The sequence below is a fragment of the Polypterus senegalus genome, chromosome 1, assembly GCF_016835505.1.
Source record: "Polypterus senegalus isolate Bchr_013 chromosome 1, ASM1683550v1, whole genome shotgun sequence".
Taxonomy (NCBI): domain Eukaryota; kingdom Metazoa; phylum Chordata; class Cladistia; order Polypteriformes; family Polypteridae; genus Polypterus; species Polypterus senegalus.
Genome location: NC_053154.1, coordinates 135,367,220 through 135,384,573, shown reverse-complemented (window position 1 = coordinate 135,384,573; position 17,354 = coordinate 135,367,220).

The window sequence follows — 17,354 nt, the reverse complement described above, 5'->3', positions numbered from 1 at the left end:
AGCTAAAACAGAAAATAAACCCATTCAGAATAACATGAAAGAATTATTGAATGGACTGTGTATAATTAATGCACTCAAGCATCCCAGGGCACATGTGCTAGAAGGAGATGTGGACAAAGCTAATGCTCTCAACCAAAATTTTTAATAGATATTCTGTTCCACTTCCACCTTCTTTGCTATATCATCCATACATCAGCAAACCCTATACCACTTTCAACTGGAATGGCTGGTGACAAATCCACCTTGTTCAATATAGAAAGTTTTTGTGGTTAAATGTCATTATCAGAAGCCTTAATTTTTGATACTTTTTTATTTGATGCCCCTTGTCAGACACCAGACAGCTGCCAGTGTGAGATGAATCTCTTGTGGTCAGCTTAGATGATTCCGAGGCATCTTCATCACCACTACCCAGTTGTTTTGTTGCTCAGGTGTCAAACAATGGTGGCAAGCTGACCACACAGGAGTCTCTCTTCTCTTTCTGTGGAGACCAATATGCCTGCTTTCTTCTTTTTCTGGGGCCATCACTGTTTGTCACAATTTGTGGAAATTGTAGGCATTAAAATTCTGTTTGTGTGCTCATTGGCTGTCTGAAATACAAGATACCACCGTGATGACTAGCAACTCACTATAAGAAAATTAAATGAGATTGATTTTGCCATAGCAAGTAGCAGAGCACCATGTTTAAGCTAAATGGAGATGTCACACTATGAAACTGAATGTACGGGGGCAACTGGGCGACAGACAACATGGTGAAAAGACAACTCGGCGAAAGACCATTCACCGAAAAGGCAACTCTGTGAAAAGACTACTCATGGCCTTCTTTACCAGTTATGTAATAGTTAAGTTCAAAGAGATTTTTTAATGATATTTAAATGACAATGTAGGGTGCCGGAAAATCCACAGAATCACCTGCTTTATGAGAGTCCCAATACGCTGAGAGTAAGGATATTCCTTAAGCTGTACTCGCAGGTCACTTTTTGTATTCTAAATAACATTATTATATGATTACAATCAATACAATTTATAAAGGATTAGAAATTTTGTTTGCAGAAGATAATTTAAGATAGAGTTTGTTTCATCTGCAGAATAAAGTTTGTTTGTTAATTATATAAATGTATTTTCAACATTTTAAATCACATTGTCATTTAAATATAATTAAAAAATTAATTTGAACTTAACTATTACCTAACTGGTAAAGGATGTCGCGGAGTTGTATTTCACCAAGTTGTTTCTTCACCAAATTGTCTTTGGTTGACTTGTCTTTTCGCCGAGTTGACTGTTGCCCAGTTGCCACCGAACCAAAACTGAAGTCTGCTTGCAAATTGCTTGCTTTTTTTAAGATTATATAAATGACCACTGCAACTGAAAAAGTCTTTCAGTATAGCACTGGCTTTACCTGAAAGCTCAAACAAATGATAGAAGACAATATTCAGAAGTATGGGCACAAGACTGATTGCAAGGGCAGCTATTACTCCAGAAATTCCTTCCTAGAGAAGACTGCGTTAAAAATCAGAATGAAAGGAAAAGAGAGAGTTAATTACCATATGTTTTTTCTATTAACAGCTTGATGTTATGAACAAATTACAGATTTGCAACTTTCTGTGGGAGGTATCTACTGTGTATAATACTATACATACTACAATCAGAACTGGAAGCTCAGGGGAGATAGGGCTTTTTCCGTTGTGGCTCCACTGCTTTGGAATTCACTGCCGATCCACATTAGACAGGCCTCCTCACTGCCCATTTTTAAGTCTGCTCTTAAGACTTACCTTTTTGGTTTGGCATTTGATCCTGTGTGAGCAGTTGATTTTACTCTGTGTTAACTCTGTTTAGTTGTTTTTACTATGTTTTAATTTGTTTTATTTATTGTATTTTATCTACCTATTTATTATTTTGCTTTTGTTTAAAATTTATTTTAGTTTATGTTCAGCACTTTGGTCAGCGGCTGTTGTAGGTAAAGTGCTTTATAAATAAAGTTGACTTGACTTGACTGGAAACAGCAGGATATATCCTCTGTAGGCTTTAAAATATAAAATATGCATCCTGAAAAACATTTTCTTAATTGCTTACTTTTTAATTATTTTTACTCTTCTGTCCATATTGAAGGTTTTTCTAGATTTTTTTTCCCAAAAGGATTATATAAAATGATTGTGTCTTTAAATTTTGCAGCCTACAGTTCATGCAATGACACATTTAACTTCTTGATGAAAACCAATAGAACTTAAGGTACAGTATAGCATTTTATAACCGTTTATATACATGTGACAAAGCAAGTGCATGAAATGTTTTTTTCATTTTTAAGATTTGTGAACACATAAAGATTTCATCTTTATTGAAACTATCTATAGATAAAGGTCATATATCAGACATCATGCCACATTTACATTTTGTAGTCCATCTATTGTAGAATTTAAATAATCATAAATGCTGACTTTTCACATAGAAGAAGTAGGTACACCTTGTCACATGCATATGTGAGACGGCTTAAGAGTTAGCAATTTCCTACAAAACCAGGGGATGGTGCTGTGTTCTAATGCCTTCTTTCTTCCTTCTTCTGCAGAGTAGATGACTGAAGGCTATTCCACCACTGATGTTACTTCCATTATCCAGGCTCCTGGACCTGCCCCTTCCTGCCTGGAACCCATATGACCGGAAGTTCAGCCATTTAGTGTCAGTTCAGTTCTGAGCTCCTGTCTGAAAGGACAGTATCCACAACTTGTTGCATGTTTTTCATTGTTGCCTTATTCCAGTTATACAGGATCACCAGGGAGGTGTCCCAACACTTTGACATTGTTTTATCTCCTCTGTACAACCTCTACATTTATCTCAAATATCTAAAACTAGAATCCAATGCACAAGATCAAGTGCAAATGATTAGAGTATCATTAAAGAGGTTCTTGTCTGAACCTGTCATATTTAAACTTCAGACATTTAGTTTTTGTTGCTTTTTGTTGTTGAAATGTGCATTATCACCATGTCTACATCAAAGGGCCTTCAAAAGAATGTTACAGATAACTATTGAGTCTAGGAAGGGATTTCAAAAAATCCCCAAACAATTGGAAATCAATCATTTCACTGTCTGGAAGACCATCTACAAGTGGCAAAGATCTAAAACAACTGCCAGCTTGTTTGGGCCAAGCCACCGTAAATTTAGCCCAAGAGCAGAATTCAAGATGTTCAGAGAATCTCTAAGAAGACAAGAAATTCATCACAGGACCTGCAGGTAGCTCTTACGACTGTTGATGTCAAAATACATGAGGCTGCCATTACCATAGATCTACATGGAAGGTGTTGCAGGAGGAGGAAACTTTTGCTCTCCAGAAATAACATCAGGCTCAGAATAAAGTTTGTCCATGAACCCATAGTCTAAGACCTGGACTTCTGTCTTGTCTGGACTGACAAGACAAAAATACAGGCAGTCCCCGGGTTACGTATGAGATAGGCTGTAGGTTTGTGCTTAAGTTGAATTTGTATGTAAGTCAGAACAGGTACGTTTTTTTAATAAATGCTATTGTTGACTGACTGTAACCAAGTGCTCTGCCAATGAATGATGGAGTTTCACCTCTGTCTGACCTTTTTATTGTTTCTACTTTATTTTCAATGATGAAGTTTTTCTCTTCTTTACTGTATCACCAGCACTTGCATCAGATTTGTGTTTCAGAGACATTCTTGAAGGGTGAAGACAAAAGATTAAGATGAGCTCATGCACAGCACTGTACACACTATCACAGCAGGAAGGCACCAGCCGTCAACACGTGTGATGTACTGACAAGAGACAACTTCCTGCTATGTACGTAACAGTACAAGCAGGCTTGCTACTGAGAATGAATGGGGGCATCGACGGGCGGTTCATCACCAGCCCACCTCACAGTCACCTCCACTACAGTACGCTGTCTGCAGCGTCTGCCCACAAAGAATGAACATGGTGTGGTCAAAGGCTGGTAGTGATTCGCCCACCACCACCCCCATTCAACAGGCAGCCATCCGAGGCACACTACAATGCTATCCCCCGCTGCCCCATTCACCCTCAATGGTCTCCGTTCTGCCACAACCGGGTCACCGCTTGCAGCATTACCAGCCGCCCAACCCAAACGAATGGGGCAGCCGTGTGTGGTGGGCAGTCAGTGAAATCGCTTGCCACCGAGAGCCACCCGAGGGACACTACACTGCACGGACAGCGAAATCGCCCCCCTCTAGCCTCTGTCCAGCCACTGCTTGCAGCGTCCCCAGGCCCAAAGATGATAGAACGGCAGTTACTGAAGCGCATGCGTTGCGGCTACGGCCCGTTTGTAAGTCGTAGGTTGGATGTCCATAACCTGGGGACTACCTGTGGTGTTTTTTAGATACAGAAGGCATATTTGGCAAAATCCAAAGAGAGCATCTGACCTGAATAACTTGATACCACCAACAAAGCATGATGGTTGAAATGTTATGGTTTGGAGTTGTTCTGTTCAGCTCACTATCATAGAATTCACAATGAATTCTTCATTGTACCAAAGGGTGCTTCTGAATATTGTGAGGCCATCTGTCAGAAAACTGAAGTGGAATTGAAAGTGGACCTTGCAACATGACAAAGACCCTAAAAAGTCCAGTAAATCCACCAAGGAATAGCTGAAAAGAAATAAATGGAGAGTTCTGGAATGGCCAAGTCAAAGCATGAATCTGAACTCTTTTGAGACGCTATTCGGAATTTGAAATAGGCGGTACATACAAGACACCCTCCAAATATCACACAGTTAAAAGAATTCTGTTTCAAGGAGTGGGAAGAACTTTTTTCCAATCTGTATCAGAGACTGGTAAACAGCTACAGGAAACTCCGACTTAAAGTTGTTTCCGCCAAAAACTGCAATACCAGCTAAGTATGCAGTTACTTCTCCGACAGATGGGAATGGCATATCAGTTTGTTTGTTATATGAATGATTTTTTTAATTACTCACCTTCGCTTAAAAATATTGTTTAAATGAAGATCAGATCTTAATATGCCAATATATCCATCTATCCATTATCCAACCCGCTATATCCTAACTGCAGGGTCACGGGGGTCTGCCGGAGCCAATCCCAGCCAACACAGGACGCAAGGCAGGAAACAAACCCCAGGCAGGCTGCCAGCCCACCGCAGGTCATACACACACACACACCCACACCCACACAACAAGCACAATTTAGAATTGCCAATGCACCTAACCTGCATGTCTTTCGACTGTGGGAGGAAACCGGAACATCCGGAGGAAACCCACGCAGAGACGGGGAAAACATGCAGGGAGGACCTGGGAAGTGAACCCGAGTCATATACTATATACAGTATATATATAAAGAAAAAAAAATCCTAGTGCAGTAGATGTATGTTTGCCAATTCAGAGGTTCACACAGAACATGATTGCATCACTCAATGATGATCCAATTGACAAATGATTAACATATAAGAAAATGGCATTTGGCTTAAGACACAAATTTGGGACTTCCCAATTGCCATCAGAATATTCTTTAAAGGTATTATTGATTTTTCAGATATAAACCTATTTGCCATAAGAAATAAAAAGGTTTTGAAAAATGAATACTGGTCATAATCCAGAAACATTCCCCATTAAAAAACAATAAATTCAAAGTTGCAACTTTACCAGAGGAGCAGTGTGACATCAGTGATCCCAAAAAAGCTTTTGTGATTTGAAAAGGAATTTTTAGGAATTGTGCCAAGGACATTAAAGGCTGAGGTATATGTTAAACTTTTAAATGCAGAACAAAACCATTAAAACCCTCAGAGGAATGGGTGGATGGGCAGCATGAGAAGAAGTAAAAGGTATGAACGCACAGGCATTCAGATATGTGCAGAGTCCTTCCAGTTTCATAGGATTATTCAAGAGTTTTGATTTTTAAAAGCAACATTTTATAAAATGACGTTTAAATTGAAGTATAGAGCTAAACTAAATAACAGTGTTGGTTTTTTTATGCTGGAGCTTAATTGATTTTGAGTCACTTTACCAGCAACTATGGCAACACTGTACAGTATATGTTTAGTTTTCATTAGACAAAAATGAAAGACATGCAAAGGAGCAAGACAATGAAAGCGAAATTTCACACAGTTATTTGTTCAGAAGAAATTAAGACTAAACTATATCTTCAAATAAATATGCACTTTCAAGTAATATTATAGACTAATCTCTGTGATAAGCCAATGCCTAATCTAAGGTTGTATACAATACAGGAAGGCTAGGATGGGACCCCCATGACTGTGAACTGGATTGGATGAGTCTGATAATGGCTGAATGGAGCACCATATAATATCTAACTCAACATTTGTTGATTTTACTGTACATATTGCTGCAAGAAACTAAACTTATGGAATTCAAAGCCAGGCAGCATGGTGGCACATTGGTAGCACTGCTGCATCACCACAAGGAGGCTGGGGTTCACATTCTGAGGTGTTTGTATGTACTGCATATGTGCACATGGGTTTCTTCCAGGTCCACTGGTTTCCTCCCACAGTCCAAGAACAGGCAGATTAGGTGGATTGTCGATGCTAAATGGGCCCTAGTGTGGACGCATTGTGTGTATGTGTTCACTCTGCAATGGACTGGCACCCTGCCCAGGGATTGCTCCCACCTTGGCCCCCAAAAGCTTGTTGAGATGGACTCCAGCTTCCCTGTGACTCTGCTTAGTGGGTAAGAAAATGGATGGATGGATTCAAAGCAATGTGCAGTCCGGAGTAGCTGGGAGATATTTGGAATTTATTCCGGCACTATAATTACAGTATTCTCTTTTAGAAGTAGTCTGGATATTTTATTTGGTTACCAAATGATGAAAACATGGATTTCAGCCTCTAGAAAACTTTACTCATACGTTAATTTTCTGAACCCACTTTTCCATTTAGTAAGAAACAGAGATCTGTTTTATTGTATCAAGCCCACTGAAGGAAAGAATTGTGGACAGAATATCATTTCATACCTAAACTCACTGACCACACTCACACATACACCATGGCAATTTACAGTGACCAATCTGCAGAAATTTGGTGGCCTTTATGGAGGATGTGAAAATTCCATACAGATATTGACTGGGCCAAGAATCAAAGTCAACTTTAACACCATTCAAATTAAATAAAGTTAATTATGCAAACGTTTTAGTTAACAAGAACCAAGCAGATGTCGATTTATTTGCCAAATGCTATATTGACGCTTACCCAGTTTCACCCAACTTCCTCCCCTAAAGAGAGCTCTTACTGGAAATAATGTGTTTGTTTTCCCACAAACAAATTTTTTAAAAACCTTGAATGTAATACATTATAGTCTACTAGCAACGGCGCACTGTACGATAACGTGTAGTGAATACACTTGACTTGAGCATTCATAGTTTTCATGCTTTTTCTCTGTACGTTTAGCATTCTTTTCTCCACCCCGCTTCTTCTCTTCTTTCGTCGGCATCTTTTCGCGTTAAAGCTGATTAAGTCAGTGTTTGTATTGCAATTACTTAGTACGTTTTCTTTAATTTTCACTTTAAGTTGGTACTTAAGTCTTTAATCTGCCTCAAGAATGATTTAAGATATGAAGAGGTAGGGGAAGTGACAGCGAAGATGGTAAGGAATGAGAACGGCACCCATACGCATGTGCCGAATGGCACCCATATGCATGTGCCGCACGGCACCCTGCTGGCTGCTGCCGAGTGTTGATACTACAATAAAATAAAACAATAATAAAAAGAGGAATAACCTTGGAGGTCAATCATCACTCCGAAAATGGAAAGTAGACATCACGTAGTATATGTTCACCAAATTTCAGGTCAATAGGTCAAACGGTTTGTAAGCTACAGGTGATTTAAAATCCTGGACAGACAAATGAACAGCTACGGTAGTGTATTATATATAAGGACTATATTATGGATTTTACATTGTAAAGGACAGTGCACATGGGTAGGCGTCCTGGCAGAAAAGGGGCAAGGATCCTTAATCTGGATGGGAGGCCAGCCCATCCAAAGCTCAAGAATAGCTAGGAAGATGCCAGACGATGCCAATTTGAAACTGGGTATGCTGGAGTCCTGGCAAAGATGGACTGAGGACCCTTGAACATGGGAAAGACTCTATATAAATAAAATTTATTATTATTATTATTATTATTATTATCCATCCATCCATCCATCCATTTTCTAACCCGCTGAATCCGAATACAGGGTCACGGGGGTCTGCTGGAGCCAATCCCAGCCAACACAGGGCACAAGGCAGGAACCAATCCTGGGCAGGGTGCCAACCCACCACAGGACACACACAAACACACCCACACACCCTAGGGCCAATTTAGAATCGCCAATCCACCTAACCAGCATGTCTTTGGACTGTGGGAGGAAACCGGAGTGCCCGGAGGAAACCCACGAGACACGGGAGAACATGCAAACTCCACGCAGGGAGGACCGGGGAAGAAAACCCGGGTCTCCTAACTGCGAGGCAGCAGTGCTACCACTGCGCCACCGTGCCGCCCATTTATTATTATTATTATTATTATTATACCCAGCCAGTAGGCAAATGTGATAGATGGACCAGAGGAGACAACTGATCAAGGCTGATCCAATACGCTAAGATAGAAGCATCCCTGGCCAGCACTACCAATATGGACACCCACATGTCATGCTGCGAACTGTAGTCTTGTTGAGTTTCAGTGGTACCACCAGAGGGTGCTGTGAGAATTTGTAATCTTTATTCTCAGGGACTTCCACTCGACCCAGAAGTGCATCCTTCAGGCTTTGCCCTAGTACTGGAGGTACACCCGGGTCTAAGAAGGCCCCTCAACCTCATCCAGGCAAGTCGGAGTCAGGAGAGGAGCTGGACAACACTCGCCCAAGGAGGAGTTGAGGAATAATGGAGAGAAAGAACGAAGAGAACAAAGCATTTATGGTTATACAACTTATAAGAAGCTGTTTTGTAAGATATTTTTGTAAAATAATTTATTTATACCGGGACTGATGTCATTTTAGTTGAGTTTGGGGTGCTGCAATGCCCCTACTGGATACGCAGTGTGCATGCTTTTGTAAAAAGTTTTCCTTTGCAGTCTTTTATTCGTCAGACATTGTCTTCTAGAATTTCAGTAAAAATTCTGAAAGGTCTTGAAGACATCTCTTCCTGCATCTTAAACTCTGCTTAAAAGGTATCACAATATGAGGAGAGGACAGATTGAACACTCAGAGATTAAAGAAAAGAGTGCAGTAGAAGACAGTGGGTGTTTAATTTAGATCTAAAAGACAAAATGTGAGACATTTTTTGTGCTGGGGAAGGAGAAAAGCTGAGAATGTAGTCCTGTCCTGCCACATTAGGAGGGTTAGTTAGGGTAGTAATCTTTCTGTTTGTGCCATTTATGAGCTTTAGAATGTATTCCCATGGTAGTCTCCCTTTTACTGGGAAAAAAATGTCTCTCCAGTGAAGAAAATAAATGAATGTTTTATTGTAGAGGAATGTTAATTTTCTTCTTAATTAATAGCACTTTCTCTGTGCTCTGCTATTGATTTGTTTGCAGATGGTGAAGCCTGAATCTTTCATCTGAGTAGGCAATAATGATTGCATAATAAGTTTAAATAATTAAATAAGTATTAAAATGTAAGTGCACCTAAATTAATTTATTAATCTAGTTACAGAAAGACTTCTGCAGGCAGGATTGTGCATGCTTTTCATTTCAAATGACTTACTTATTAAAGTCAAATGTGAACATTTCACTTAACTGCTGTAATAGTAAAACACTTCATGATAACGCATTAGAATAGAAGTTTAGTTTTTGAGATATTCACAGTGGTGTAATCTTAATGGTGTCCACTCTGCACAACATTATGAAGAGGTCTGTTAGGAAGGCCACATAACTCATTGACTGTCATGATTCAGTGTTTCTGGGTGATTACAACAACAACATTTATTTATACAGCACATTTTCATACAACTGATGTAGCTCAAAGTGCTTTGCAAGATGAAGAAAGAAAAGTTTATAAAAAAAATAAAAATATAAAAATAAGATTAGGCAATAGTAAGAAACAAAGAATAAAGTAAGGTCTGATGCCCAGGAGGACAGAAAAAACAAAACAAAACAAAAAACTCCAGAGGGCTAGGGAAAAAATACTTAGATTAGATACCTTTTGCCATGATGCATTTTCGGATGTCACTTATTGTTATCATTATTGTGATAATGTCCTCATACCTCATATTTATGGTAATATCATCTGCTGCAGGTCACTTAAACAGAGGGTATGGTTGTCTTTGTATAAACCTCCTCTACAAACTCATCTTTATAGCATCAGTGGAAGATAAAGGTGCTTTATTGAAGGCTTTAGTATTAGGCGTTTTCTTGCTTTGACAACTGATTCTGTTCTCGTTTGGCTGATATGTTTTGATCTTTTGCCTGTTTCTGATGACATCAATGCCTAATTCATTTTGGTTACCTTATCTACTTGTCATGTATTTCCTCCATGCCTCCTGGCATGTTCGAGCCCCTCATTTTTTTCCCTAACATTGATCATTACTCTTTGTATCCCTGCAATGCAAATGGAGTTTCTGCCCTTGGATTGTTCAGTCTTGAGGAAAATTACGCATTTTCAAAAAAGAATAGGACCGTTGTTCTAGTACTCTCACATGTTTGCATGCCAGGGCCTGACTCACAGAGGTCTGTAGGAACATTACTAGGATGGAAAATCCAATTATTTTATGGATGTTAGGCTGTAAAATGCAAAACATGTTTTTTCAAAAATGAAATTAAAGTGATGATTGTAGATTCTCAGATATGGTAGAACGTGTGTGCTTTGGAAGATTAAAGGCACAGATGGCTATTACACTCAGCACAGATCTAATAGGAGGATTCCAAAAAATATTGTTATTGTTAAATATTGTCATTTTGCCTATCTAGACAGGACACAAAATAGCAATAATATTTTCTGGAATTTTAAGGTAGAGCTCTGAAAAAATAGAATAAAATGCACTATTACTGTTCGAAGCCTGGTTCACAGACTCTGATGTTTGTAATTAAGTGGACAACCTTATATATGGATTCAACAGCAACACTGAGATACAGACATAAGTTAGGATACATACACGCTTTGATTCAGTTACTATTTCTGCTGTTTGACCGTTTCATTATTTTTTGGAAGCAATCCAAATCTGATGTGAGCCGGAATGTAGCACACAAAATAAAAATGCACAGCATTATAATGAAAACAACATAATGGATGCTGCTCTATTCAATTTTTTCCTAAGCATAGACCATCTGCAATTTCATCTGCTACTGACAGTAAAACTTAAAAATCATACCTCTTGTTCTGAATACAATTGTCCCTGACCTGTGGACAATATTGAGTAGCCAGGAGTGGTGGCATTGAGATGTGATGTTCAAGCACTTATGTCATAATCTGTCTACAAGACTCCCTTGGCAGCACCACCATACCAACTGGTGAAGGACGCAGAGCCTCTTTGGTGTCGGCAAGTCGACAGTGTGTTTGATCATTGCCACTCTGTGCAAGGACTTATGTACAATTTTAACAGTGAACCACCTCAGGGTGTCTCAAGGAAATGACCTCTGGGATGTACTAGTAGACTTTCAAATGCACTGGACATTACCACAATGTGCCATTGGCAGGAATAACATTTGTACTATTGCCACATCCACTACAACACTCATTATGATTATTTGAATTATTAAGGGGTGGCAAGATGCTGGTAAGGACATTTGAATAATATTTCAGACTTATGAGTTGCACAGAAAGTAGCAACACTCCCTTATGTATCCAGCATCCTGTGTTGGCATCCCATGTCTGGATATTGTTAATGTTTAGATTTTAGTAAAAAATCATTATTATTATAATAAAAAAGTGAAAGCTTTAATGTCACAGGGGAAGTTATTGAAATAAAAACTAGTTTGCTTACATGTAATAATTGATCTTTTTAGGGTACCAAGGAGATTAACACTACCCAAATATCACTCATGCTTTGTGGAGACCCAGTATCCACTCCATACATGGCCAATGAAAGGGTTTATTGATACCTGGAACCTGACCCATGAAAATTGGTGCCTCAATAAGCAATTCAGCAGTACCAGGAATACTGTGGAAAGTGTATCTGTCTGGCTGAAGAAAGGTGGAAATCCTTGATGCCAATATTTCCTCAGTTCCAAACATCTGCAACATCTATGTGAGATCTGTGGTGAGGTCTACTAAGAAACTACTCAAGCTGTAGCCCCTCATTATGACAGATTGGTAACACGAAAGGTATAGAGTGCTGCAGACCCACTGAGAATGATGGTGGCCCTGATGCTGCTGTTTTGCAGTAGGTCTTGATGTATACCCACATTCTTCAGCAGGGATGGATGGCCTTATTCCTGGAGGACTAGTGTGGGTGCAGGATTTTAGGATAACCACTTGGTTGAAAAGGCTTTTGAGGCATAAAGTTTGCAAAATCTATGAAATAATAAGGGAGTGCAACAAAAATATCAGAATTGTCCAGCCTTGCTTTTCAATAAGCATTGGCTTTAGATCTTTACAATTTTGAATGTCAAAGATACAGCAATGGAAAATCATAACATTTTATGTAAATGGTTACATTTTTGTTCTGTTAGATACTCATTGCATTTTTATTTTCTTTAAAAACTTGAACAGACACATCACAATTTTAATTGGCCTGGTGCTGCAATGGTAGCGCTGCTGACTCGCAGTAAGGAAACTCAGGTTTGTGTCCCTCGTCCTCCCTGCGTGAAGCTTGCATGTTCTCCCCATGTCTTTGTGGATTCTCTTCAGCTGCTCCACTTTCTCCCACAGTCCAAAGAAATGAAGGTTAAGTAGATTGCCAAGGCTACTTTGGCCCTAGTGTTTGTGGGTATGTGTGTGTTAACCCAGCGATGGACTATCACCCTGTCTGGGGTTTTTCCTGGGTTGTGCCCATTGCTGGCTGGGTTAGGCTTCAGTGCCCAGGATTCTTCTGGACTAAGTGGGTTAGAGACTGATTGACAATTTTTATTAAAGATATTTCCAAGAAAAAGTATGAACATTGAACATTCTGCACCTTAAAGGCACATTGAGATAAAAATGATTCTAAATACTGATATGAGATGATAATAACAATAATAAAAATGATAAACAAACAATCATGCATATCATCTTAATCATTATAACAACATTAAACTTGTCTTTTACCCTCTGTTACCAGAGAGGAATTAGCTCATGGCGATGCCCCTCCCTAATTTCTCTAAGATGTTGTCTCCTGCCAAAATTGAACATAGGCTGCTGGAATCACAGCTACTGGTTCTGCCACTCAGGATAAAGCAAATCTCCATTTAACCAGTTCAGGTAGCTATCATTACCTGTTACATTTACCAACTTCCAGAGAGAATCCGGACAAACCTGTAGTTGTCACCTATTTGAAACTTGCACAGAGTAAGACCCTTCTTGTTGTCAGGCAATTGAAATCGAACACAGGTCATTGAAATCTTAGCTACCAGTTCTACTGCAGAGCAAATTTCTGCATTGTGACACCTTCTGAAAAAATAAAAATGGCATGGAGTCAGGGAAATGGCAGATGAAATTTTGTACTGCTACAATGGATTCAGAAAATGATCAGAACCCCTCCACTTTTTTCACATTTTGCTATGCTGTAGCCTTGTGCTAAAATCACAAAAAGTCTTTTATTCCCACATTAAGCGACATTCAATGCCCCATAATGACAAAGCAAAAACAAGATTTAAAAAATTTTTGAAAATGTATTAAAAATAAAAATTGAAGTATCACATAGACACAAGAATTCGTACCCTTTATTCAGTTGAAGCCTCAATGAAGTATATATTGGTATGATGTGACAAGCTTCTCACACCTGGGGCCTCATGTATAACGCCGTGCGTAGAACTTGCACTATAACATGGCGTAAGCACAAAAGCCGAAATGTGTTTACGCACAGAAAAATCCAGATGCAGGAATCTGTGCGTACTCCAACTTCCACGTTCTTTCGCTACATAAATCCCGATCAGCGTGAAAACTAACACTCATGCACGCGCATTATGTAACGCCCCAAATCCTCCCAGAATTACGCCTATTTGAATATGCAAATCAATATAAATCGCACTTAAGCGCAGCCTTCTGTGAAAAGACAATGGGAAAAGCACGGGGGAAAATATAAGAATTTCAGCGAATACCAAGTGGAGGCAAATGAAAAACATACTATTTGTTCAAATAAACCGTGATATAATCAACAAAATGAAGTTGATCGAGTGACATAGCGTGTTGGAGAAACTTGAAAGCTCACATTCACAAATCGCACAGTGCCGGAAATAAAAAAGAAGTCACATATCAAAGTCGCCGTGAAAAGCCAAGTTGTAAGCCCACTGTCTAAGTGTCATATGAAAGCTTATTAGGGTACAGAGAAAAAAGGCACACAGTGAGGAAAAAGCACGAAATGTCAACTTCAGTCTCGACATTTCCACTTTAATCACGTAGTTTATTTTGTCATTAAAGTAGAACATCATAAACTTCATCTTAAAATCGTTTAATTAACCAGTTTCTCAAATCACATCGTAATTAAAGTAGCACGTTAAATGCTTTGTTTTGTATTTGATCTTCTATGTGCTCTATGTGTGTGAATCACTACTTGCTTTTTAAACCGGCTCTCTTCCTCCAACTGGACACATAATCAATTACATTCGTGATATTACAGCTCTCTGAATAACTAAAATACTGAGATGTATACGTGATATCATTTTTATGATGATAGGAGTTAAAGCACGTTATTAAACGTGTTTTATTTCGATGAAATAATTTATTGCAGCAGTACAATCAGGGGCGGCTCTAGGCTTGTGGTGGCACTGGGCAGAGGAAGAATCGGTGGCTCCTTCGCCCGCCCGTCAGTAAGGTAGCTTATGCACAACGTCCGTTGCGGACACTGCATAGCCGCCTTGTGCTCATGACACAAGCATTTAACTTTTGCCGAAATTTGTCGCTGTGTTTTTAGCTGTGTTGTTATTTTCTCTTTCTGTTTTATATTCAATATATATTGGCGTAGCCGTCACTGCAGTCAGTGCTTTCCTTTCCCCAAGTAACCGATCGCCATACAATCAGCTCTGTAATAGACGTTAAGCCATCTGTAAGCTTAGCGCCGATTCTTCAAAACGTTTAAAGAACATTGAAATATCTTCGTAGTACATGTTTAATTATTCTATCCTTAACGACACACCCAGTGAAGAATATAGATTATTTAAATGAAGTTAAAGTTTTATCTGTATAATTTAATAAACATATTTTGCTGAATTTCACCTTATAAATGATATTGTTTCTGTTTCTGAACCGCGAGGTCCATACAGGAAAGGCTTTAAAACATTTTGCAGTGGCTGAGACAGCGTGTCCTTGAAGCTGTATACCGATAATTCCCTTTCCGATCAGCTGCTGCTGTGATTCACACTCAGATACAGTGATATAAATACTCCGAGTGGTGCAGTGAGAGAAATATTGAAAAGATGATCCGCTGTGGCAACTCCTAACAAGAGGAGCTGAAAGAAGAAGAAGAAGTGAGAGTAACAACGCTAAAGCAGTTATGGTATTTGGAATACTATGGCTATTCCCTGGACCATTATATTGTTACAAGTTAATTGCAATCAGATGCATTACACTAATAAACAATATGCGGTTAGTTTCGGTGTATTTATAAAGCCGCGTCAGGAAAATAAGGTGTAACCACACAGGAACAGTAGCACTGCTTTGACGCTGGGTGCCGCCAGTCTGCAAAACCGAGCGGAGAACTTGCGTACGACAAGACATGAGGTACCGTGGAAAAGTGCGTGGATTTACGCCAAGTGTAGGTTTTATACATCGCGATTTGAACGTGGAAAAGTTATTACGCAACGTTTCTGTGCGTACACACCGTTTATACATGAGGCCCCTGGATTTTGGGATTCCCTGCCATTCTTCTTTATAGATACTCACAAACTGTGTCAGGTTGGATGGAGACCATTGATGGACAGCTATTTTCAGGTCTCTACAGAGTTATCCAATTGTATTCAAGTTTGGACTCTGGAAACTAGTTATCTCCAAGCCACTCCTATGTTGTCTTTGCTTTGTGTTTATGTTCATTGTCCTGTTGAAAGGTAAATCTTAATTCTAGTCTGAGGTCCTCTGGACCAGGTTTTCATTAAGAATATCTTTGAACTTTACTCCATTCAGCTTTTCCTCAATCCCGTCTAGTTGGCCAGCTCCTGCAGCCAAAAAATCAACCCCACAAAATGATGCTGCCACCAGCATGCTTCACGTCTGGAATGATATTGAACAGCTGATTAGCGGTGCTTGGTTTGCTCTGTAAATTGCACTAATCTTGGTTTCTTTAGACCAGAAAATCTTGTTTTTCACAGTCCGAGAGTCCTTTAGGTGCCTTTTTGACAACTCCAAAAAGGCTTCCATGTGTCATTTACTGAGAGAGAGGCTTCTGTCATAGAGTGAAGATCAGTGAAGTTTTGTAGTGAAGGGTGTCTTTGGAAGTTTCTCCCATATCCACACAGATTCTCTAGAGATCAACCATAGTGACCATTAAGTTCCTGATCACTTCTCTTACCATTGTCCTTTTCCCACGATTGCCCAGTTTGGCTGATTGGCCATTGTGGGATATGGCCTGCCTTTCATCTCAGCCAATACTCCCAGGCTGCCAGGTGGAGCCCTGAAAACAACATAGAGTTGCCCCGAGTTCCAGCAGGGCATCATGGACAATGGAGTTTTTCATCACAGCCCTGCAGGATACCATGGGGACCTCCAGGGGATGCTGCAGGAAGACACAGAGACTTTGGTTTCACCTATAACCCGGAAGTATATCTTAGTCAAGGCGGCAGAGGGAATGACGTACTTCCGGGATGAAGAACAGGACTTTTGATCTGACCCGGAAGTGATAGGAAGTCACGTGACTGAAGGATTGGAAACAGTTCCGGGTCAGGGACTATAAAAGACTGAGAAAGACACCAGAGCGTTGAGCTGAGCTGAGTGGAAGGGTGGCAACGCGTCTGGGAGTGGAGGATTGGTTATTGTGATTATTGAGTATTGTATTTATGAGTATTGTGGAGAGAAGGTTGCTTTGTGCACTGTTTATTAATAAAAAGTCATTATTTTGGACTTTTATCTGGTGTCTGGTGTATAGTCTGAGGGTTCAAGAGGACGATAGCGCCCTCTATCTGTCACACCATCTCTAGGTAGAGTTCTGGTTGTTCAAAAGTTCTTCCATCTGAGAATTATATGTAGCACTTTAGTTTAAGTCCTGCAAAAATGCATCTCCTACTCATTTACTCTTTTGTAACAAGACTTTCATTGCACTTACAGTATAATAAAACATCAGTAGATCGGCCATTCATCTCTGTGCGGTGTGACATATCACGACCTCTTGATAT